We start from the raw sequence: 26260 nt of genomic DNA on the forward strand, positions 1-26260 counted from the left end.
GCCCGTCCCTGCACGCAAAGGCTCAACGCACACTCCTAAGGGCCTGCACTTCTATGCACAAGTCAGATTCAATCTCTGCCCCCCTCTCTTAGGTACATGCGCACACACAACTGAAAACATGGCTTCAAGGTCACGCCATTTATCCTGTAGTACTTTTTCCCTCTCTTCTCACATAGGACGGGCCGGCCACCCACTAAAAAGCAACCTGTGAATTAGAACCCAACCTGCTTTTTAATTTGCTCAAGTGCCAAAGCAGCACCCAAGTCCTGAATTTCGACATTCTGAAGGATTTCCCCCTGGGTTAATAAAGAACTGGGGTGGAAAAACCTATTCTCTGATTTTCAGAGGTTCTGATCTGAGACAACAAAATAACTTGATGGGAGCTATGCCTTGACGTATTTATTAGTTGGAAGGAGGGAAGGCAGTCTGAAATTCCTATTTTACCACTATCTATCCCATTTCTATGATTTGCACAGTAACCTTTGGCTTCCCAAGTTCGCACTTCCCACTTTCTCCTTCGTGGGGGTCGAGGTAGGAGAGTAGCTTCCTAAAGGTTTTGCCAATTTGCGAAGAGAAGGAATTCCCCCAAAGGGCGTTAGTGAGTTGACTGTTTAGAACTCAAGGACAGAATACACTTTCTCATAGAAATAATGTCGTGTATACAGAAGACCGGTCCCCGGGCAGCCCACAGACTTGCATACACCATATCCTAGGCGTCAACAGTGTTCATCCAGCCACACTGATCAACATACGCGACAGTCTCAATGTGCCGGGGAATGCCCAGGGGCACACCTTCCCTGTTGGGCAGCAGGACCTTGGTGTCCCCTGGGTGGCGCAGGACACCGTTCAGGACTGGGGTCAGGGGTGGGGGGCGCTAGGTCTGGCTACAATATGATACACGCGTTCCTGAAAATCCTTACCTCCTGCAAAAATCACACTCTGAAAATAACAGGGTTTATGGTAGAAAACACTGTGAGGGCCAAACCACTTGAAACCTATGTAACTCTGTAACCAGAGCACTAACCAAGAGAATGATTAATACTAGGGAGAGGAAGTGGACAGCCCAGGCAAGCAGCGTGGCTGTGGCTGTGACCCTCTCAGGCGATGTTAAAGACGCAAGGGACAACTGAGCAGCAAGGCTGGTGTGCAGACACCGGGAGGTCCTGAGCCAGAGGGAACATCTCTGTGCCCCCAACACACACACCTCCCCGCCCCGGAGTCAGAGTCCCACACACACGGCTCAGGGTGCTTCTCTAGAGAGGGGGCCCTGGGTAGAGGTGTGCATTTTTAATTTTCTTAGAACAGAGTTGAAAGTGCATCTGCTGCCTGTGAGGGCTCTTTTCCTTTCTTGTCAAAGGCTGTAATTCTAGTCCTGCTGCTTCTATTCCTCTTGCCAAAGAAAAACTGCCTCTGAACCAATCCAACCTCCAGGGCCTATGGACGCCCATTCCTCAGCTGTCTGATTACACTCCCCTGTGTTATAGAACCACGAGTCCCAGATGATCAAAGCACATTCCCTCAACCTGGTCAGAGAAGGACCTGTCCTAGGTCTGCCATTTGCAAAAACTCTGAATCAGAGACTAAGGCACAGCCACTGTTGGGGAGGTGAATTCCCTTAACCTCCAGGCCAATTCGGGGAATTCTTTTGTAGTCTACTCAGTCATTGGAAGTGATTCTTGGGGTGCCTGGGTGGCTCAGATGGTTGGGCGTCTGCCTTCAGCTTGGGTACTGATCTCCAGGTCCTGGGATCGAGCCCCATGTCAGGCTCCCAGCTCAGCAGGGAGTCTGCTTTTCCCTCTCCCACTGCCTCTTCCCCTGCTTGTGCTCTGTCTCTCACTCTTTCAAATGAATGAACAGACTCTTTGTGGGGGGTAAAAAAAAGAAGTGATTCTTAATCTCTCAAAGTCCATGAATCTTGGGTGGGGTCAGTCTGATTTCTAGACAAGACTGTCCCATCAAAATGCGGAAACTGAGTCACACATGCAATTAAAAAATTGTTAGCTGGGTGCCTGGGTGGCTCAGTGGGTTAAACCTGCCTTTGGCTCAGGTCATGATCTCAGGGTCCTGGGATCGAGCCTAGCAACAGGCTCGCTACTCAGCAGGGAGCCTGCTTCCCCCTCTCCCTCTGCCTGCCTCTCTGCCTACTTGTGATCGCTGTTTGTCAAATAAATAAATAAATAAATAAAATCTTTTAAAAAAAATGTTAGTAGCCACATTCAAAAAGTAAAAAATAAATAAATAAATATATTCAGTGGTATATTTTATATAACCAAATATATCCAATATACTATCATTTCAACATGCAATCAATATAAAAATTATTAGCAAGATACTTTGCATTCTTTATACCAAGTCTTCAAGATTCAGCATTACTTTGCACATGTAGCATTTCTCAGTTCAGTCCAGCTACATGCTAGGTGCTCAACAGCCACGTGTGGCCAGTGACCCCTGGACTAGACAACCCAGGTCTATTCAGATGCTCTGTGGATAGCTAAGTGTCCTACTTCTAAAGATACGTAACTAATGGAATATACAACCCACTGCAGCACACACACAAAATTTTTTTCAAGTTTATCTTCTTATACCCCACATAAGAATACCTTTCACTTATTAGTTTTGGTGCAACTGCATTAGTCCTTAATTACTAGAACATTCGGTTAACCAGAACATCATGCTCCCTACCTCTGCATAGTTTTCCTTAACAGCGTTAGCAAGAGATAATGCATATGCCATAAATTCACCCATTTAAAGTATACAGTGCAGGGGTGCCTGGGTGGCTCAGTGGGTTAAGCCTCTGCCTTCGGCTCAGGTCATGATCTCAGGGTCCAGGGATCAAGCCCCGCATCAGGATTCTGCTCAGCGAGGAGCCTGCTCCCCCCCACCTCTCTGCTGCCTCTCGGCCTACTTGAGATCTCTCTCTGTCAAATAAATAAAATAAAAATATTTAAAAAATAAATATACAGGGGCGCCTGGGTGACTCAGTGAGTTAATGCCTCTGCCTTCAGCTCAGGTCATGATCCCAGGGTCCTGGGATCGAGCCCCGCATCGGGCTGTCCACTCTGTGGAGAGCCTGCTTCCTTCTCTCTCTCTCTGCCTACTTCTGATCTCTGTCTGTCAAATAAATAAATAAAATCTTAAAAAAAAAATTTTTTTAAATAAATAAATATACAGTACAGTGGGTTTTGGTGTATTACTTAATTCTTTTAAACAGTGGTAAAAATATACATAATGTAAAATTTGCCATTTTAACCATTTTTTTTGAAGTTTCTTTCTTTTAGTAATCTCTACACCCAATGTGAGGCTCCTGCTCATGACCCTGAGATCAAGAGGCACATGCTCCACAGACTGAGCGAGCCCGGCGCCCCCTGATTTTAACCATGTTTAAGTGTACCATTCAGTGGCATTAATTACATTTACAGTGTTGCACAACCCTCTCCACTGTCTATTTCCAAAATTGTGTCATCGCCTCAAACAGAAATGCTCCATCTAGAAGGCAGGCGTCCTCTCTGTTTTACCAAGAAAAGCAACAGGGCAAAGTGCATTTATGCAAGATTAAGAGACTAAGAGCAACACCCACACCAGACATCTTGGCGTTAACGTGATGCTGTTGGGACGAGGAACGCTGTGTGTGTACACACACTCTCTCCAGAAATCTCCCTTCCCTCCCTTTCTGAAGCCGGGAAGTTCCTGGGCTACTACCTCGTTTCACAAAACGTTCTGGAATTCTGTGAGCAGCTCAGCACCCTGTCTGCTCCCTTGGACTCAGTCTCCTGCTTCCTAACAACACGATCAAATGTGTTTCGCAGCAACGTTACTGTCGTGGAGGCAAGAGACACAGCTCCGCCGGAATTCGAAGTTAAAAACCCAACATTCGAAGAAAGGAAGCTCACAGGCTTTGCTCTAATGTCAGTTTCAAGCCACAACACACTGCTCTCCAGGTTCTTTTTTTTTTTTAAGTGGTTCTCAAGGAAAAATAAAGAAGTTCCAATGGACTTCCTCCGGCTTATGATGGTAAAACGAGATGTGGAGAAAACATCTCGGAGCACCCACCAGAGTTAATTAATTCCAGTATAACCTTACACAAGGCCGGTGCTTGTGACCAGATGTGCTGGCTGTATAGTTCAGGTCAGTTTCAGCACATTGCTGAGAGTGACCTCCCATCCCTCACAGCGTCTGGTGGGAAGTGTGCAATCCACAGCAAGCAGCCAGGACGCGTGGAAAACTGGGATTTTACACCCCCCGACTCCACTCTTCATGGATTCCCAAACCTCTGCATCTCAACAGGAAAGGAAAGGAAAGAAAGGGGGAAAAAAAAATGCTCCCGTCATCCCAATACAGACCATACAAAGTATCAGACGCTAAAAGAAAAGATGAGGAAGCAATTTTAAACCCAGTTACCACAAATGTGTTTGGGGGAACTTTCACCCTTGTTTCTCATAAACTAGAAAAGTGTACTTCACGTTCCTTTTGATTTCTAATGATCAATGCGTTTAAACTAACATTTCATTTCCAACCCGTGTCTGTTTCAGAGCTAACAGCTGGACCATTTATTTTGCTAGCTGGTGATAGAATTAAATCCCGAGTCTTTGAAAACATTTACAAGCTTTCCCCCTAACCTTCGGTGTACTTTCCAAATTAGGCTACTTTGATTTTTATTAGCTAAAGGTTTACATACTGCAGTACTAACACTGTTACCTTCAGAATAAATTGTTTATAGCTCAGGTGCGGTTTAAGACATTTTCCTCCACGGGATACTCTTGAGATGGAGAAGAAAACTTGAACCGGTTCTCTGTGGATCAACAATTTTTCTTTGTGAGTCAGACAATATTAAGGGCATACAGATAGAGAGGCAGGCGGGGAAGCAGTTGTGAAAACATTTCTAGTCCCCTACAAAACCACGGGCTTCCTTTGCACTTTCCCAAGTGCTTTATAATCACGAAATCGCTACCCTCGTGGAGGGCCCCATATAAGGCACTCTCAAGATTTAGTCTGCGGCACCAGCATTTTGACACGGGAAAGACAAGGCATGAGCCCAGACCCCAGACTGGGTGCAAATCAGGGCTCCTTTGCTTATTAGGGAGAGAATCACGCCCCGATAATTTAACCCGAGACTTGGTTTCTCGAGCTCTGCAAAATGGATATAATTACTTCCTCCTTGTAACTTTACTGTGAGCACTTGCCATCGAACAGACATTCAATTAGTGGTTTCGATGGAGCCAAAGAGCCTCCCCTGTCACAAAGCCTTCCGCGGTGTCCCCAGCCCACAACCGGGGATACTGAAACACTGGGGATCCCAAACAGTGAGTACTTGAGTGGCCACACAAATGTGCGTGACCACACAATACGGTGAGAACTAGGGTCACAGATATTAAAATAGGGGGATCCCAAACAGGGGTTGCACGCAGTATGGCGAGAACCCAACAAAAGAGGTTCATGGAGGAGGTGATGTTTGAGCTCCGACTGTGTCTCGGCAGGAAAGGCAGGAACAGCATCGCAGGGAGAAGAAATAATATGTGAGAAGGTAGAGAAGTGACACGGACAACAGGTGAGGTTGCTGCGGGGTTAGCGCGCTGGACTCTGACCGCTGCTCTTCTGCCCTAAACGGGATGAGGAGCCACTAGAAGTTGCTAGTTGTTTCTAAGAAGCCGGTTCTGTCCGCAGAGGGGCAGACAGAGCACGGCACTGAACACCAGTGGCAGGTGAACCAGCAGCAGTTCTCAAAGGGGCCTTAGGACGAGGAGGTGGTGGCGCAGGTGGGGAGAAAAGACCGGAGAGGCCTTTGGAGGGGTGAAACGAATTGAATTCAGTGACGGCTGTAGCGGTCTGACCCGGAAGATAAATGGGACGGCTACACCAGTGACTTGCAGAACAGGTTGCAGGGAAAGGTAAGGGGTTCAGTGTTAGACCCTCCCTTGCTCTGGGAGTCCCCCTCCGGGTAAGGGTGCTCAGTAAAGGTGGAAATACAGATCTGGGATTTTGGGGAAACAGTGAAACCCGATCAGCACACCTACGAGGCCAGGGGCGCAGGGATGGGTGAGGATACTGACCAGCCGTCAGGGACAGGAGAGGGTGTGGGGAAAGCACGCAGAGTAAGGAGAAACCGAGGACAGGGTCCTGGACGGCCTGGAATTTAAGGGGTGCTTACCTGTGTGACTCACCTGTTCTTAACACAGTCTTTATCACTAGTTAGTGGCAATGTGAAAACACACTGTCTCCCTAAGGATGTTAAAATTATAATGTTTCATTCCCACCGCTTAGAGAGCACCAGAAGGTATGCAAAAGGCGTATTTGGAATTGAAACAGAAGAAGTTCATATGGCACAGAAGAAAATGAGAACTGGATTAAAAAGGGCTTTGGGTCGCCTGGGTGGCTCAGTGGGTTAAAGCCTCTGCCTTTGGCTCAGGTCATGATCTCAGGGTCCTGGAATCGAGCCCTGAGTCAGGCTCTCTGCTCAACTGGGAGCCTGCTTCCTCCTCTCTCTCTGCCTGCCTTTCTGCCTACTTGTGATCTCTCTCTCTGTCAAATAAATAAAATCTTAAAAAAAAAAAAAAAAGGCTTTAAGGGGTGCCTGGGTGGTACAAATGGTTAAGTGTCCAACTCGATTTTGGCTCAGGTGGTGATCTCAGGGTCATGAGATTGAGTCCCACATCAGCTCAGCTCTGGGAACAGAGTCTGCTAGAAATTCTCTCTCCCTCGGCCCCTCCCCTGCCCTGCTCATGCTTTTTCCCTGAAAAAAAAAAAAATTAAATTTGAAAATAAAATTAAAAGGGCCTTAAATAACTGATACAAGGGATTTTATCATTATCTACCAGATTTTAAGGAAACACCTGAAGCTTTCTGAGCATTGAAGTCATGTGGCAAAAAATGGTATTTTTTAAAAAGACTGATATGAGTAGTGTACTAGTAGAAGAAAACTAGAAAGTCTGCCACGAAGGAGCGACTTGGAAGTAACTGTGGGAAGTGAGCAAAACAAGAGCCAGAGGGGTAATAATCCATCCCACTAACAGAACAGAACAACTTGCATGGGTCCTAAAATGGTTTTCGTAAAGCGAACCTCTCACTTGCTGAGACAGAGAACAAGAACCATAATCAGCCCAAGGACTGCCTGAGACACCCCAAGAAGTAGGTGGGTAGAAAGGGAAAAGCCTGGGAAGGTACCTGAGGGTCTGTGTTTGGTGGTAAAAGTGGTGGGACGTGGCACCCATGAGATGAACGGAAGCAAGGACTGACATCCAAAATGGTTGGGATTTTCTGTTTTCAAGATTTTATCTTTAAGGAATCTCTACACCCAAAGTGGGGCTCGAACTCACAACCCTGAGCTCAAGAGTTGTGCGTTCCACTAGCACAGCTGGCCAGGTGCCCCTAAAAGGGTCCTGATTTTGAAAAATATCAGTTAAGCGACAACCACCACCACAAAAATAAAATAAAATCCACTGAAGTTACACAAGATCACCAACATGCTTAGGACCAAATCTAAACTCCGGGCTACTCGGGTTTTAATAATCAGGATAATGGTTTGGTGGCGATGAATATAATAGAGTGGATGATGATAAACTGTCTGAAAAGCCCGAGCTTTTTTGAAAGATGTTTGGCCCACATGGACGTATGGACGTGGCCGGGCTTGGAGATGTGGGGGTGGCAGGCAGATTTGCAAAAAGAACAAGCCGCATTGTGTGCATGCGGCCTCCCACCAGCTGTTCCTCCCCCAGGTTAGCAGAATGAAACACACTCCCCCGGCAAGATATTGATTCCCATTTTTCAAGTGCTGACTCCTGGTTTGGATACGGAGCTGAGGTCAGAATTCTTGCGTCCTTTTCCAGCCAAACTGATTTTCGGGACAGGCAAGCAATCACAGAATGCTCTTCCGTGCAATAAATATGAAAATACTTAACCCCCCGGGGGGATTAGGAAGCATAAATCATGTCCTTAAAGGCCCGTGACAAGCTGAAATGAAAAGCACTCGGAGTAGGAAACAGCATGAGACCCCCGGCTACAGCCACGCTCACTGGGTTTGGGGCAGATCGGTATCCTATTAGTTGAATAAGTTTTATGGTTCTGAACGTTATTCGTCAATAGCTACATATCAAGTTGCTCAAACACTTGGTGACTCACCCATCTGTCCAAGTGTGCTACACTCTCCCTGTATTGTCTTGTTCCAAAAGGCTAGTTTCTTTCCAGCCTTTTTTTTTTAAAGAACATTTTTTTTTAAGGTTTTATTTATTTATTTATTTGACAGAGAGAGAGAGAGAGATCACAAGAAGGCAGAGCGGCAGGCGGGGCAGCGGCGGGGGGAGCAGGCTCCCCGCCAAGCAAGGAGCTTGACGTGGGGCTCAATCCCAGGACCCTAGGATCATCACCTGAGCCAAAGGCAGACACTTAACCAACTGAGCCACCCGGGAGGCCCTAAAAAGGACTTCTTCATGGAGTGATGAGCAGGAGGGTTCACTCATCAGAGCCTTACGACAGCCTGCAGCTGGGGGATCACACGACAAGCACAGAGCCTCTTCCCCAGGCTGGTATTAAGAGATTACAGGGAAGGGGGGTGGGGCGCCTAGGTGGCTCAGTTGGTTGGGCATCTGCCTTTGGGTCAGCTCATGATTCTGAGGTCTTGGGTTTGAGTCCCACATCGGGCTCCCTGCTCTTCGGGGAGCCTGCTTCTCCCTCTTCCTCTGCGTTCCATTCCCCCGGCTGGTGTGAACGCGTGCTCTCTGTCAAATAAATAAAATATTTTTAAGAGAGAGAGAGGGGGGGTACAGGATGAGTGAGAAATGGACCCAAGTGGAGAGGAGCAAGGCCTGGGATCACCTCTGCCTGCTTTCTAGGTGAGCGAGAAAACTGTATGAGTCAGGCAAGTGTGGGCTTCTTAAGCGCACACAAGGGGCGACTCAAGGGATAGGAAGTACAAATTGAATTCTAAAAACCACAGCTGATTTTGAGGCGTGTGCTGAACGGCCGGCCTGGCTAGCTTCTCATGAAGGTTGTGTTGCACCAGCTGACAGAGATCAAGGCAACAAAACAACACCACCCGTGTTAGACGGGGTCTTTCCACCCGACGTGCAACACACGGTTCTGCCTTCCCTCCTAATCATCATCTCCTCCTCTGCTTCACGGTCAAAGGCACTGATCTGGAAAGATCTCAGTCACCACTTTCCACTCGAAAAGTCCAGCTGCTGCGCAACCCAAGACACTTCTCTCTCCGCTTGACATTTACCCTTGGTTCCTGCAATGATTCTACAATTCCAGTTACTCGTTACAAAGTGCTTCCTGGAGGAAAATCAACACTGGCACTCATGGATCCCAGCGCTGGCTTCCGGAATAAAGTAGAATAAGCCTATTTCTCCTTGAAAAATCCTAGGAGGGGCGCCTGGGTGGCTTGGTTGGCTGAGGGTCTGCCGTGTGCTGCAGTCATGATCCCAGGGGCATGGGATCGAGCCCTGCATCGGGCTCCTTGCTCGGTGGGGAGGCTGCTTGTCCCTCTCCCCCTCTGCCTTCAGCTCCCCTTGCTTGTTCTCTATGCATCAAATAACTAAAATCTTTTAAAAAAATTCTATAATCTCCCCTTTACAGTATATCTCTTTGTTTCTTTCTGTCTTTGTTCTAAATACCTAGGCCCTTACAAACCCAAGTATGACCCAAAGAGCAGTGGTTCTGACACCGTCCAGAAGCTGTCAGAAAGGCAGACTCCCAGGCCTCGCCTCTGGCCTCCGGACTCCGGATCTGCATTTTAGCAGGATCAGCAGGTAATTCATATGCACATTCCAGTCCGGGACCAGGAGTTGGTAAACATTTTCTGCCAGATGGTAAATATTTTAGGCTTTGCAGGCCATATGTCTCTGGGGCAATTAGCACAAAAGCAACCATAGATAATATGTAATCAAACAAGCAGGGCTGTCTTAAAAAGAAAAAATAACTTTACGGACACCGGCATTTGGATTGCATATCATTTTCACAGGTCATGAAATACTATTCTGCTTTTGGGCTTCTCAACCCTTTAAAAATCTAGAATCCTACGTTCTTAGCTTGTGTACCGTACAGAAAGGCAGTGGGCCCCAGTCTGCTGAGCCCTGCTCTATACCCTGGGACTGACATTATTTGCCAGCTCCACTGGGGCTTGTTCCCCAAGTCTAGATAATGTGTTCCAAGCCCTTAATGCGGCATGTAGAACTGAATCAAACACAAAGGATGATTTTTCAATAATGCAGGGTACGGCAAGACTGTTACTTTTGATTCTAATAGTCTCAGTCTTAACGGAGACCAAGGCTTATTAACACAATCCTACTTTAGCACAGCAGGGTGCAATACAGCTGGACGAGATCGAGTTGTGAACAACTAAAAGGCTGGGGTTTTTTTCTTGTTTTTTTTTTTAACCATTTTGCAAAATGAACTTTTATCCCCAATAGCCGTATCCTCTCCATACCGGGGTAACGGCTATGAATTACCACTATTATACTCTCCTCCATATAAATTCTGTCATTTTTATCAGGGAAGGACTGCTGACCAGCCTTCCTGATTGGGCGAGGGGGAGTTCTGGAGCTGGAACGTTCTGCCATATGCCTTTTTTTTTTTTTAATCCATTAAAAAATTCTCACCAGAATATCCCCTGGTGTATGTGACAAATGAAGACACGTGGGATTTTTCCAACCATGGTCGGGACAGGTAAAAGGAAGCTGGCAGCAAGGCATGGTGGTGGCATAAACCAGCCCACGTGCAGAGCCCTGGAAGGTGTCGCCAGGAAATGCACGAAGAAGGGAGGCCATAAGAAAAGATGGGATAAAAAAAAAAAAAAAAAAAAAAAAAAAAAAAAAAAAAAAGAAAAGATGGGATAATTCCTTTAAGTCTAATGACCTCTGACCTGAATTACTCCATGAGATCACAGATGGGAGAATTACTGAGTAAGATGACATTAGAGAGATTTTCTGACTCTGAAATGTGGAGATTTGTCCCTCGTACCATTACTCACCGGGGCTGGGAGGCACCTCTCATTTACCCCACGGCCCTCAGACCTCCCTTTGGATCCATCCCGAAAGCTTGCAGATTCCTCCGAAAGGAAGGAATCTTTCTCCGATGTACCCCTCCCTCCCTTCTTTGTCACCATCCTTGTCCATGCTTCCCTCCAAATCCAACTGGCCACAGACATCCGTGATATTCCAAATCACCGCCCAGTGAAATCCATGCAAATCACTTTTTCTTCCTCTTTTGCTCACTGTCATTCTGAATAATCTTCTGGAGTTTCCCAATACTTAGAACACGGGGCCCCGTGTCCCCAAAGCTACCACCCACTCTTTCTTCAAAGACAATGGCCCAGCTCAGCCTCCATTTGAGGCCAAAGTGACTCTCCCCCCTCTTTCCAGAGCCCCCTCTTTCTAGCTCATCTACACTTCAGTTTTAGAGCCTCACTGTCTCTGGAAAAATGACACATCCTGCCTCCCCTGACCAAGGGGCAAAAAACTCTCTGCTCCTTTATATCTCTGTACTCAGTGACAGAATCTGTCCATCCAGCGGGCTGGGGTGATCATAGACAAGAAAGAACAATCAGTTGTGTTATGAAACCCCCACCAAATAATATGCGACTTTTCTATTTTTTTTAAATGTTAATTTAATTAAGTAATTAAGTAATTTATTTGAAAGAGCATGAGTGGGAGCGGGCAGAGGGAGAGAGAGAATCTCAAGCAGACTCCATGCTAACCGTGGAGCCTGACTCGGGGCTCAACCTCATAACTTTGAGGTCACAGCCTGAGCTGAAATCCAGGCAGATGCACAACCGACTGAGCCACCCAGGCGCCGCACAAGACTCCGTCCTCGCACTTCCACCCCCGTGCACAGGGGCTCACTCCGTCCCTCGTCTGCTAACCTTTCACACACTGCACTCTTACTTGCTCCTTCACGTCCACCAACTCAGTCCCTCTGCTGTGCCACGCTTCCCCGACCACGCTGGCCCCCTTCTGCACTAGCCAACTTTGAGAAAGATCTTCCAAAAGTTCACAACTAGAGGGGCGCCTGGGTCACTCGGCTGGTTAAGCGTCTGCCTTTAGCTCATGATCCCAGGATCGAGTCCCATGTCAGGCTCCCTGCTCAGCAGGGACTCTGCTTGTTCCTCTTCCTCTACCCCTCCCCACAGCTCTCATGCTCTCTCAAATAAAAAAAATCTTGAAATAAAAAAAAATGTTTGCAACTAGGAAGACACATCATGTCCAATTAGCATGGACTCAGCAGAATCATCTCCAGCCGAGACCTGGTATTTCTACCTTAATTCGTAATATTAGCCCTCCAGGGAAAGTTCTGCAGCTCTGTTCAAGGCAGGATCACAATGCTGGCTTCACCTGGAGCTTAGAGAGGCAAACTAAAAATCCTAAAACCCAGGACCAGCTCATCTGGAAGCGAGAAGTCTCGAGAGGTGGCACAATTCCTATCGTGAACACATCATCTTCACGAAAGAAAACCAAAAGGCTAGTTCTCGTGTGTGCGTGCGTGTGCGTGTGTGTGTGTGTGTATGTGTGTGTGAATGCACACTTAACATAAATTCTCTCTTTTTTTTTTTCGGGGTGGGGAAGAGGCAACTTCCTGACCTCTCCAGATGATTTCCTTAGGATCCTGGCTGTGGATATTTGCATGGATTTTTCAATAGCTGGTTGTGTAAAGGGAGACAGAGCTTTTGTCTTTACCCCCGAAAAGAATTGAAACAGACTCTTTCTTTCAAAAGTTGGCAGAGCTACGTGGCAGAGGGGTCCAGCTCATTTGTAGAGGCGAACATGTTGCCGTCTAACCCAGATTGATCACCAGCTGGGAGGCAAGGCGTTCCACTGGAGGTTCACAATAACACTGGCGCTTTGCTGCTCTGCTGACGGTCAGCGACAGATTGATGTGGAGTTCTTGGAGCAGGGAGGCTGGCTGCAGAGGAGGGCTTGGGGCAGTGAAGGAGGTCGCAAGTGGATTATTCATGAGCTCCCTGCCTACAAAAATAAAAGTTTCCCACCTTTCTGACCTGAGCCTGGAGAACCGTCAGGGCCTCAGTTTGCTTTGTGACTTGGAAGGCTGAGCAGAGCTTTCCAGAAGAACATAAAAAATGAGTACTTATTGGCACTTTCCAATGAAATGCCAAAATCCACAAAGAGAAATGACCATGGAGCATTTTTTTTTCCTTTTCCCACTGCGAGTGGGAAAGAAGAGACATGATGTTTTATGTCACTGCTCAAGAGTTTGTTTTGTGAGAACAAGTGAAGATGTACGGCTTGTGACGCTATCTGCAGCGAGTCTGGCCAGGGTCTCGGGAGAAGAACGGCACGTTGCTGGGTGTCTTTGAGGACAGGGAGGAAGGCAAAACTGTCGGAAGGGAGAGCCTGAAGACACCACGCAGGCAGGCAAGGCACCTTCGCTTGTTTAAGATAACTGGCCCCACAGTGACAAATTAAAAAAAAAAAAAAAAAAGGATTGACCTGCCAATGGGCTTTATTTCGTGCAAGTGTGAATTATTAAATTTTCCAAAATCTTGCATTTTTTTTTTTAAAAAAAGATCATAACATGCTTCCCACCCTCCAGTTTACTTTTTTAAACCACGAGGATACTCTAGGTACGCGAATACTCCGAAAGTCGTTTTCTGCGCTTGTTTTCTGCCGTCTCCCAAGAAGACGTTTTAACCAGAGACAGGCAGCCCACAAAAATGGGAGCGATAACACAGGTGTCAGGGACCATGCTGCTTGCCACAGGATTGCTAGAGCTTAGAAGAATGCTGGCACATAGATCCTCACTCAATATTTGCTGACTGCCTGGCCATTTGCTGGAAGCCAACTTAGCAACTTGTTATTCTAGCCTACTAGGAATGTTTAATGACAAAGTTTCGGGAGCCGCTTTCCCACAAACTTCAAAAACCATCTTCATGGAGAGTCACAATGAACACTGTCCCGGGGTCTTCTGTTACCACTCGGTCCTCGGTTACAAGTACTAAATTAAAGCAGAATGTAAAGAAGACATTGGCCCGTGGGATTAATTTCGGCACAGCTAGTGAGAGGGAGGAAGCAGACTACTGTTTTCCTTTTCATGGGAGTGCTGCATGGGTTACTCTCTACAAAGATAGAGAGGAATAAATATGTACTAGTTAATGACGGGAGAAGCAACAGTTTTTTGGCAGTAGTACAAAGCCAGGAAATTTAGCAGTTTCCAGAGAGCTGCGTATGCTTTTTGGTGAAAGGGCTTATGATAGCACTCCCTAATGAAATGCCAAAATCCACACCGAGAATGACTGAGTAGCCTTTCTTTTTTCGTTTTTCCCACTGCGATCGAGACAGAAGATGCGTGATATTCATGTCACTGCCAGGATAGTTTGTTTTGTAACAATATATGAAGAGAGACGGCGTATGACACCACCTGTACTGTGCTGTTTGTTAGTATTTTAATAGGTGATTAATCTTGATTTGATAGGATTTAAGATTTTTATTTTTTGGCACATATGCTCAAGCTATTATGTTATAAATCTCCAACTTTTCAGCAAATGTCATCCTGATTGTTCCCTACTGCACAGAACACTACCAGCGAAATATTCGAGGTCAGGAACTTGGATTCTTTACCCACTGTATTCAGGAAAACCAATTTATTGTTCTGTCTCGGTAAAGAGGGGTGACTTCTTTGGGACCTATATCATATTGGCAATCAATCTAGAAAACTTATAATTACTTTTAGGCAATGGGCGTTTGGTAAGTGCATTAATCTGTCTCCGTGAATTTAAACACATGCCCTATAGCTATTACTAAGATAAAATTCAGAGCTGAATATTTCTTATTACTTTTTAAGAATGAAGTGTATGCTTAATATGTTTGAATGGTGCATGTGATCTTCCAGCATAAGTCAAGAGCAAGACTTTGCCGTGGGGGTGAAATCTTGGGAAGGTCTTGAAGTGATTTTAAAGCAATCTCCACACTGAGTGGCCCTGGTTTGGCAGGTTAATTTCCTAATTTCTCAGAGTAAAAACACTGGCCACTGCTTGCTCTTAAGACCAAGCCACGACAAATCGTTGTTTAAATTAAGCCGGATGTTAAGCATTTTGGAAGAGAGAAAAACAGAGGTGAATTCGCCACTTGCTAAACTGCATCTGCGACCCCCAGAACGATACCCGTGACACCTGTGCAGTCATTCCTGGCCACGCGCAGAGCGTAGATAATCTGAGTCATCTGACCGCACTCCCAGCTGGGTCCCAGCTCCCAGCCAGACATGGCTCGGCCTTCTTGTGTCGGCTCTCGCACTGGAACCATCAGTTTCCTGGCCAATTGAGTGCCATGGTTTTCACATTCTTGTGCTTTTTGTGGGTGGTTAGGCATGGCCCCCCAGCACAGGTTGGGATGTGTCTTATGGAGTGAACGCACGCATTAGATTAATGCACGAATTCAGCATAACCGAATCAACAGTGTATTACAGAACGTGTTTTTAAATAGAAACACACTTAAGAGAAGATTACATATTGATCAACTGGCAAAATGTTGGGACCGGAGCCTCCTAGGAACCTCACCTTGGACATCCCCTGGGATCGATGGCTCAGTAGTCACAAATTCAGTGGTCACAGTGACTGCACAGACTACACGTACGCTAAATAACGAGAACCGGGGCTAATTATTTTTTAAATGACCTTCAGGCAAAACTTTCACTCTTCTGAGAAAGAGATTTTGCTTTTGAAGAGGAAGGGCTAAGCTCTCTACATTATTAAAAGTATTAATGCAGCCAATTTTTATATTTTTAAGGTTTTATTTGACAGAGAGAGAGCACAACAGGGCGAGGGTGGGGAAGGGAGAAGGCAGCTCCTCGCTGAGCAAGGAGTCAGATGTGGGGCTTGATCCCAGTACCAGATCATGAACCAAGCCAAAGGCAGATGCTTAACTGACTGAGCCACCCAGGAACCCCAGGAATCAGTTTTTAAAGAGGTGCTAAAAACGGCTTTAAAAAAATGCTTTTAATGACAATACCAGCGCTGGCAAGAATGAGGGGCAACAGGAACCTGCATATACTGCTGGCGGGAATGCAGACAGCACGAAAACTGATCTTACGCTCTCCAAGGAGAGTAGCAAGCCTATCCCAAGGAAATACGCACAGGAAATAAAAACAGGGATTCACAAAGACCTAAACATGATTGTTTGTGGCGGCATTATTCAAGAGTGCCAAAGATCAGAAGCGAGCCACTGTCCTTGCACTGGTGAATGAACTGACAAGCTGGTACGGTGATACGGTGGGACAGTCACCAGCAAGAAAACAGAATGGGCTCCGGATATAGGCACCCGTCTGGACGAAGCTCAGACGCGCTCTTGCCTCAGTGAAAGTAGCCAGATTCAGAAGCCACACAATGCCTGACCCCATTTCTATTCCACTTTGGAAAAGCAAAGCTGGAATGGGAGAAAACAAATCGGTGATACAGGGGGAGGGGACAGAGGAGGCATCGGCCACAAAGGGGCGTGAGGGAAGTTTCTGGGCACGATGGACCTGTTCTGTATCCCGGTTGCACGTGTTTGTCAAAATGCATAGAACTGCTCCCCTAAAAAGGACAAAGTTTACTAGAGGGGAGTCCCATCTCAAAAACCCCACCACACATACACATAAGGTAACAAAGGACAATAACGCATTGACGATAGCCATGCCATTCAATTCTCTGATTTTTACCAAGGCTCACAGGCGTGCTTTTAGCCAGCATCATATAAGTGGATGATTTATTTTGTCTTTTAGAAAATTTGGTTTGTCCTGCCCCTCTAGCGAAGACAAGCTCGTGACAGTGGGACCTGTGAATTGGCTTCCCATAATCATCTTTCTCGTGCAGAAATGGTTTTATTTCTTGGGTGTTCTCAGCCTATTGTGCAAGATCTGCCCCTACCCAGCCACTGCGGAAAGGCCAGCTGGGGTCCCGACACAGGGCCTCTTTGGTGGCCTTCCTGCAGGGGGGGAACCTTCTCCTGCTTCCAACCTCAGAACCAGCATGTAAGGAGCACAGACTGTGCCCCCAGGCCCGGGGTGCAGCCGGGGACCCCAAGAGTGAATCAGACAGCCTGCTTCCCATCACTTCCTCGCTGGGTCTTAAAGCAAAGGCACCTGCACAGATCTGATCCCTTAAAACCTCTGGCAGGAGCTGCACATCACAATTCTCTCCTTTGTTTACACTTTCTCCCTCTCAGCATCCCCCCCCCCTAATCCTCACCATAATCCAATTACCGTCTCAACAGTTTGACTCACAGTGTAGTCCCAGCTCCTGGTGCTTAAAGCTGTCTCCTTGTGGAAGAGAAACAGGGCCACAGGTGGCACTGCTGTCACACCTTTTCCTCTCACGCGCTCTTACGGAGGATGCGCGAGACTGGTATCTCTACAGAGACCAATGGTTCCAGTGGAAGAACTCAACACGAAGCATCATTTCCGTGTTTAATGTAATCTCCCCAAGTAAGTACAAATTCCCTTTGGATATAGCGGTTTTTGTAATTTTCCTGAGTAAATGCTCCTCTGACAGAAACGTGGACTCTGCTACAGTTCATGGTTTCTAATGACTTACAGGGACTTAAAATACTCTGTGTCAGCTACAAGTAACTAGAATGTCTAGTCCAAAAGTCCTCATTTAGCTCCTGCAATACGTATGTCCAAATTCTCTTCCTAATCTTATCAATATACCTGTCTTTACATTTTCCCTCTCAATAAAAAATGAGTATTTAAGGAAACATGGGAAGATAACCCAAGGCATAGGGTTTTTCCCCAAATGATCATGGACTTTTGAATACCTCAGAAGACATGAACAGGTAAGGTAAACACACACACCTACACTCATGTACACAGACACACAGAGTCCCTAGATTCTTGGAAAACTGAGCCAAAGTCTCACTGCTTCGGAAATCTGCATTTGACAGGTTTTTTTTCTTATTTGGTTTAGTTTGGGTGTTATCTGCTATATGCTTTTTTTCCTAAATCCAATTAAATTAAATCGACCATTTACATTTAAAATGCAGAGGCACTAGAGGTGCCTGAGTGGCTCAATTCTCGATTTTGGCTCAGGTCATGATCTCGGGTCATGAGATTGAGCCCTGTGTCGGGGCTCTGCGCTCTGCACAGAGTCTGCCTGTCCTTCTCCCTCTGCTCCTCCCCCTGTTCTTTCTCTCTCTCTGGAGTAAATAAATACGGTCTTTAAAAAAAACATTCTCTCTCCCTTTCCCTCTGCTCCTCCGCCCTCACGGTCTCTCTCTAAAAAACCAAAAGATAAAGCAAAATACAATAAAACTCAGAAGCACTTTCTCCCATCTCTCAATATTAGGTCGATGAACCATCCTCCTGGGGTCAAACAGTGAGTAACTATATGGAGATTTCACAGAGAAGACAGGCCCCCACGGCAATTTCATCTTCATTACGACTGGGCTGGTAGGGGACTCGGATTCTGGTTACTAGTAACCTGTAACATCAGCTGGTGGTAACCGTAACATAATCTGGAACCATCTTTGATGTTTTAGTCTAAGTCTCTTAATTGAGTCTCATGCCAGACATTCCCAACACCTGAGAGCTTCTTGGTGGGGTCTTTGCCTGAAACAATGAACCCTATATTCCCTTCTCTCAAACACAAGAGTGGTTGTGAGAGGAAGACTGATGGAGGCAAGGTGGGGGAAGAGGGAAAAACAGTTCTCTTCGATCTCATATGTAATTTAGATGCCAAATACAGGGGGAAAAAATCTTTGCTCACCAAGAAGTGAAATGTAAATACAAAGTCTTTCTGCTTCTTTCTTTCTTTCTTTTTTTTTTTTTTTAAAGATTTTATTTACTTATTTGACAGACAGAGATCACAAGAGACAGGCAGAGAGAGAGGAGGAAGCAGGCTCCCTGCTGAGCAGAAAGCCCGATATGGGGCTTGATCCCAGGACCCCTGACCTGAGCCGAAGGCAGAGGTTTTAACGCACTGAGCCACCCAGGCGCCCCCCACCCCGCCTCTTTTTAAGAAGTCTTTCTGTTTCTTAAGACTGGTTCTTAGTTACCTAATTATAATGCTTCTGTCTGAGTGTCCCAGTGCAATGGTCTGGACCTAGGTCTTCTTTTAGGCCCTTCTCATTTCTAAGGCCCAACCTGGCTGATAGCTGGTGTGGGGATCTGAAGGGTAAATTTCCTAGGCCCCGAAACTCACTGACACTGGTTCATGCTGCAGGTTCATCCAATCCATTGTAAAACTCCAGGAAAACCAAGAAAGGTAGGTATAAATCAGCTCAGTTTCCATAGCTCTAGTGAAAACATGTTTACTCCATGGAGAAAACACTATTGGTATTTAACGATGACTGTGTTCAATGCTCGTACAGATCATGAAGAACTTAGATGCTCGGGGCTGAATTAGGCAGGAGCCCAGACACCATGCAGCACTTGCCAGGACTCCGATTATTCATCTTTCTTACAAAATATTGCAATTCTCTGTTCACAACGCTGCCTTTGCCACCAGAGGGTAAATTCCTTCAAGGGGAGGGACCAAGGCCAGGAAGACAAGTTCTAATAGATCTCTGTACCCAGCACTCCGCATACTCTGCAACAAGTGGATGTTGGATATCGGTTTGTTGAATTAATAAATAAACGGTGCCATGAGTCTCTTGCTCCCAGGCGACAGGGAGATTTGGATTGTAGCTAAAGAAGGGAGAAGAGGAGGCTATGGGAAGGTGCTCTAACACAGATGGGGTGACAAAAACACTGTCGTCATAGAGGCACAGTGGAGTTTGAGAAAATTATCTCATAAAATGAAAGTGGAAAAGGCTACAGAAAAGGCTGTATTTCTAAATATTTTTCAGAGTCATCTTAATTATATATAATTGACAAATTAGGGATTATAAATAGAGAATTGCTACAGCCCTGAACGCATGTAAGTTCCAAGTGGGGCAAGACATTTGGTAGGGTGGGGCCTTCTCTTTGGAAATACAGGGATTATCTTATATTTAGGTATGCAATTTTACAAGAGTAGATAAGTAACAGTAAAGGCACCTGGGACACCAGGGAATGCACAGCAAGGAAAATATTTTGGCAGGCTGGGTGTGAAAAAAAAAAAAAGCACAAACGAAAACATTACAACGTAGCAAGTAATTACAACAGCAGCTGAATGAAAAATAAGATCCTTTTCCTATGGTATCGGGAAGGGAAAGGCAGAGAAGGAGGAAACCCAAATCTGGACAAGAACACAGACACTCCAGGAACATGGTCATATGCCTTGGAGATGGAATGTTCTATGATTCACAAAGTGGGCTGACTACACACCCACAGTCTTTCATCCAAGACACTTAAATTTATTTACGACACCTTATAACTTACAATGGTAAGGGGAAATCTGCAACCGGTGAGTCTAACTAGGGTTCTGGCCATTTCTTCTAAGAAAAACTCGTACCAATGAGTCCTCTGTGGCATAATCTGGGATTTCGGGGTATGGTGTACGACCCTAGTACACACACCCCACGCCAACCCCAACAATACAACTGTGGTTTGCAAGGATCCAGATTCTGGGAGGGACCATCACGGCCAAGGACGTGAAGTATATTAAATACGCAACATTTAGAGGAGGGTCCCACTAGACAGGCAGGGCTGGAAGCCATGTTGAGGTAAACGCTGTTTTCCCAGGGACATGACCTACGCTGGTGAAGGGGAGGAGGAGGAGGAGGAGAGAGACTGAGCAAGTGTCTTTGGGAAGTGCAGAGAGGGTGGTTGTGAGGCTCAGCAGTCTTTGGAGCAGAAATTACAAAAACTAATTCAAAACCCAGAAGTGGTGGAGCGGAGGCTTGGAAAGCAACCGAAATAGCATTTGACCTTTGGCCCCTCTGCTCTCAGCCTGGGCTGAGCCTCCGGCTGGGTTCACGGGGGCCACCGAGCAGCTGTCCGGTGATAACTGCTTTCATAGCTGTCAGCAACATTTGGTCAAAGCCAGTGCTGGGGCTGTTCCCACTCTCTGAGGATGGGAAAAGAGAGCCTGTGTCTCCCTCCATTTCTTCCCCCGCTTGAGCTATCCTAAATTAGGAAATCATCTGGATTTGTAAAAATAATCACTTCTTGGCATGGTCACGGGATCTGCTGAAATGTTATTTCGGAGCGGAGAACGTGGATGCCTGCAGGTCACGATAGGAAATGAATCTGGCAATTTCGAAAAACACCTGCCGAAGTTCCAGGCCACCTCAGCATTCAAACAACGTGTCCGTCCTTCCAAACATCTTTTGTGTCTTTTATGAGAAAGAAAAAAAAAGTTCTAAGTTATTACACCTAGTATGAGCCAGAAAACAGCCCTGCGTCCTCAGATGTGGATTCTGGGCGTTTTTTCCAACATTTTGTCACAATTGAACAAACACTCACATACAGTCTACCGTATTTATACGCAGTATTCCGCAAAGCCTGGCGGTATCGACTGGGACAGCTTGGGCCTCGAGTGGCAGAAAATCCAGCTCAGGCTGGGTCAGACGACAGAAAAGGCTTGTCCCAAGGGCTGAGATGTTCAGGGGGCACTGAAGGGTCGGCCGATGTGGAAGTCTAGCAAAGTCGTTGAGGAGGTTCTTCTCACCTTCCTGTTAGCTACATACAGCCGCTGTGACAAATTACCCACAACCCACAAGTCAGTGTCTTAAGATGACACAAACTGTCTGTCTGGCAGTTCTGGAGGTCAGAGTCTGATGCGGGTCTCACGGGCTGAAATCAGGTTGTCCGCAGTGCGGCAGTGCTTTCTGGAGGCTCCAGGCGGCAATCCACTTCCTCGCCTTTGCCAGCTTCCAGAAGGTGCAGGGACTCCCTGGCATGTGGCCCTGTCTGTCTTCGAAGCCAGTGGAGACTGCTCGATGCTCTCACGTTGCTTCGCTGTGACACTGACTCTCCCTCACCCCCCTTCCAATTTGATGGACCTTTCTGATATACACCGGGCCCGTGCAGATAATCCAAAATAATCTCCCCATCTCAAGGCCCACACCCTTAATCACACGTGCAAAGGCCCGGCTACAGGTGCCAGGGACTGGGGCATGGGATCTCTGGGGCTGCTCCTGGGCCAACCAGGAGCTCTGTCCCTCCAGCCTTGGGGACAGCTTTGTCCCCAGACTGGCTCCTTCCACAGATATAAAACAGTACTAAGAGTAGTCTGAGTGTCACATCCAGGCGCATCTTCTGGAAAACGAAAAGGGGGAGCCATCTCTTTCTTAGAAGAGAAAGAAAAACTTTGCTGAGGGCCCTAGAACAGGTCCTCCTTTGTCTGGGATGGGCCACCTGCCCGTTATCAATCTGACTTTTGACAAGGAGAGTGGGTTCACTGTGATTGGCATAGACTAGTAATTTGGGAACGGCTGTCAGAGTCAACCATCAAATTCACTATAATGTAGCAAATGCCCAGCAAGGAAGATAATTACTATCTACAGAATACTTAGCTATTTATGAAGGATGGAGGAGTTGGTTTGAAATCCATTGTTTGCCATCAAAAACAAAGGCCTTTGGACATGATAACAGTGTTGTCAACAGTGGTCATGCCTCTGAGAAGCCCACCCTACCACTGGCTAGAAAAAGACGAGAGGTCCCCCTGCTTCAAGTCTGTCGTCATGTTCGTGCTCCTCGGAGCCTTTTCAGAAGCCAGCATCCCCCGCGCCGGGCGAGTGTGCCTGAGAGGCTGCCCACAGGTCTGCTCCCCAAAATGCACACACTAGGCATGATGAAACGAAACTGAAGCAGAGCACCCAAAGGCTGAATTCTATGGGCATATCAGGCAGGGTCTAATCAGGAGACATCTATCACACCAGTCATTTTAACAGTGAGAATTTAATACAGAGAATCGTCAGCTAGATACGGAGTCGTTAACTGCTTAATGGAAAGGGTGGACACCCAACTCTAAGGTTTCATGGAAGCTGCACAGGTAAGAAAAGGAAGCAGTTAGAATGATTAACATTGGAAGCCTGGAGAGCACCTCGTCCGCACAGTTGGTGGATCACGTGCCCTGTTCACGAGGTTGTAAGTTCAAGCCCCACGGTGGGTGCAGAGATTACTTGAAAATAAAATCTTTTATTTATTTGTTTGGTAGAGACACAGTGAGAAAGGGAACAGAAGCAGAGGGAGTGGGAGAAGGAGAAGCAGGCTCCCCACTGAGCAGGGAGCCCGATTCGGGGCTCGATCCCAGGACCCTGTGATCACGACCCAAGCCAAAGGCAGACGCTCAACGACTAAGCCACCACGGCGCCCCAAAAATAAAATCTTAAAAAAAAAAAATTAGAAGCCTGGAGGTGGGCTTCGTGGAAATTCAGCTCAACTTTTGGAAGAAGAGGCGTTGCTTCGCTGGTGCTGGGCTCCAGGGAGGAGCTCCAGGAGAGGCAGGACCTGCAAGTGAGCAGGTGGGAGGCGAGCTGGAAGGTGCGAAGTCCTCTGCGTCTTCTGACCTTGCCACGTCCTTCCCCTGCTTCCTGCCAGTGCAGCTTCCTGGAAGGCAGCGGCAAGGCAGGAATGTGGCCCATGGAATACCAACCGCAGCGTCACGGGGCAGGACACCAAGAGGGCTTGGAGCTGACAGGCAGTGGCTTAATAAAGAGCACAGTAGGGCACCTGGGTGGCTCAGTCAGTTAGAGTCTGCCTTTGGCTCAGGTCGTGATGCCAGAGTCCTGGGATCGAGTCCTGCATCAGGCTCCCTGCTCGGCGAGGAGCATCCTTCTCTCTCTCCCTCTGCCCCTCCTCTCATTCATGTTCTCTCTCTCTCTGTGTCTAATAAATGAATAAAATCTTAAAACAAAAAAAAAAGTGCATAGGAAGCACCACCATGTCCCCCTCTTTCTGGCACTGGATCGTTCTGCGTCTTTGGGAGCTTAGGGAAGAGACCAGTGGGCTTCAGAATATACACGGCAGTTTAAAGGCATCAAATCCCTCACATTTTGGAACCACTAATTTAGGTTTTTTGGACTGCAAATGTTTCCTCCCTCTATGGCCACAGCCCAACACTCACTGCTGACTCCTAGATGTTCTCACTCCCCCTCCTTCCTGGGGGCACAGGGTAGACAAGGCCACAGGCATATTGGTACCACAAATACCCCTTTAAAGGAGCTACTAGTTCATGAGAATGCCTGAGTATCCCACGGGGAGGCAGGAAATACGCAGCATAGTTACAAGAGCAGACTTCGTCATGAGGCAGATCTGGGTTCGAATCCTACTTCTGACACCCAGTAGCTGTGTGGGCCTGGGACCTCAGCCGCTCAGCCTCCGGTTCCCGGGGTGTTACATGGGGGCAGTCACGGTACTGACCTCATAAGGTTGTTGCGGAGATCAAAGTAACAATGACCACCACGGTACTTTCCACATTTGCGTTACCTGGTTTTATTTTGAGAGTGTGGACAACATCACATCAGTCTGGGTGTATAGTGTGGTGATGCCCCAAGTCTAGGCTCCATGACACTCACCACACATGTAGCTACCACCTGTCACTGTACGACGCTGTCACACCCCTGACTCCATTCCTCACGCTGTGCCTTTCATCCTTGTGGCTTGTCCGTTCCATCCCTGGGAGCCTGGACCTCCCACTCCCCTTCCTCCATTGGGCCCATCCCCTCCCCACCCCCCGACTGGCGATCACCAGGTTGTTCTCTGTATTTACGTGAGTCACGCAGCAGCCTAAGACAGAAAAACACCCATGCCTGCTTCTGCTGAACCTGCTTTGTAGCCTGCCATGGCTTTCCTACTGCCAGGCCAGGTCTGATCTCAGTGTATTATATCTACTTTTTCTCAAGTAAGTCTTCCAAACTACAATGAGTTAGTGAAAAGTGGAACTGTGTATTCGCCACTGCGGACACAGCTCTGGAAAAAAATGCCAGTTCGCCTCCTTGACAGATCCTAACATGGATGGATTGAAAATACGAGCTGATCCATACAATCCCACCCCAGCAAAGTGAAAGAGCGCAGATTGTCATTGTGTGTGTTCAGGGTGGAGTGGGGTAGATGAGTGCACGGGGCAGTTGGGTGTATCAGAGTCACCTGGGACTTTTTTCCAAAGGCACACACCCTCCCCTACCATCACGCTAGATTTTGGCTCAACCCCCTTAAGGAAATTATTAAGACAGGATTCCTTCAGGAGCTAGAAACCAGTATAAACAAGAGACAGCCTTGTTTTCCCAACAGCAGTGGGCCTGCCATTAAGTCCGGGTATCCAGACCCAAATGTGAGGGGACAGTGACTTCGCAGAGAGCCAGGGCCTGTGGAAAGCAGGCAAGGGCATCAGGGGAGCAGGGACCACGGTGGATGGGTCTGCTGGAGGGAGACACAGTATGTCTCTTGCTCAGTCACATACAGACAGAAGTCAGAGCACAGGGCAATTATATAAGGAAGCGCAAAGCCTTCTAGTGAAAGCAGCAGGGAACCCCCAGTTCGACCTCATAATAAAGACAACTAACCTAGTAGCTTGATAACCCTTTGAAGCGAACCAAAGCAGAGATCATTCGTGATTGAATAGAACCTCACTGCAACCCCTGACTCTTTCCCCTTTCCAGGATTCTGTTCAGGAAAAAACCCATGGGACAATAGACTATGCTACACAACACTACGTAACAATCATCCGGGAACAACGTTCCTTTTACTAAAGTGGGCTGGAACACGGAAGGATTGTTGGAGGGACCTTCTGGATTCCTCTCCACTGGGGCAGTATTAGTTGAGGAAGTGAGACAGAGAACTAGCTAGAGAAATGTTCTAACTGAGGCCATGACTATTCTCCCTGGGTACCAGCACACGGGGACCCAATGTGTAGGGCACAGCTTTACAAAGTCCAAGGAAGAAATACCCACTTATGCTGGGCCCTAGAGAGAGGGAAGCAAGAGCCCCCAGTCTTCTGCAGAAGGGGTAAGATGGTCTCACTGAGGAGAGTTGAGGAAAACCAGGAAGAACAGGTCCCAGAACAGAGTGGGCACCCCAAGTGGTCACAGCAACATATATATATATATATAAAATATACCATATAAACACAGTTTGTGTCCCTACTGCAGAACTACTGATAATAAAAGCTATCGCTGGAATCGGTTTCATCCACAGACTTCCATTCTTTCCTCCAAAGAAAAATAGTTTGAACTCTCCAGTTCAAAGTGAGACATTTTATTTATCGCAGGACTGAAATATTCTATTTGCGACTGCGACCGTCTGGGCTGTGCACCTTCTTTGAGTCTGATTCTCAAAAATCAGCAGCTGTAAGAGGCGATTATCAAAGAGAACAGGTGCTTTTGAAAAAGATTTTCTGGGGCGTTCCCATAAAGACAAAGGTACGCTGAGGGATTTGGATGGTGGCTTGCAATTACCATCGCTCAATGCCAATCTGCAATTA

At 47.0% G+C, this 26260-nt stretch overlaps 1 protein-coding gene and 1 long non-coding RNA gene across 14 annotated transcripts in view; one reads left to right on the forward strand and one right to left on the reverse strand.

Moving 5' to 3' along the window:
- Window positions 1-26260, reverse strand: part of STX8 (syntaxin 8) — a 243623-nt gene that overhangs the window by 135615 nt on the left and 81748 nt on the right. The gene's annotated exons all lie outside the window — the stretch shown is intronic.
- Window positions 5568-21169, forward strand: LOC309852051. Its single transcript, XR_014305045.1, has 5 exons — window positions 5568-5885; window positions 9610-9740; window positions 17190-17400; window positions 19136-19177; window positions 19284-21169. It is a non-coding gene; the product is annotated as an uncharacterized lncRNA (long non-coding RNA).

The sequence above is a fragment of the Mustela nivalis genome (assembly GCF_964662115.1).
Source record: "Mustela nivalis genome assembly, chromosome: 17".
NCBI classification, from domain to species: domain Eukaryota; kingdom Metazoa; phylum Chordata; class Mammalia; order Carnivora; family Mustelidae; genus Mustela; species Mustela nivalis.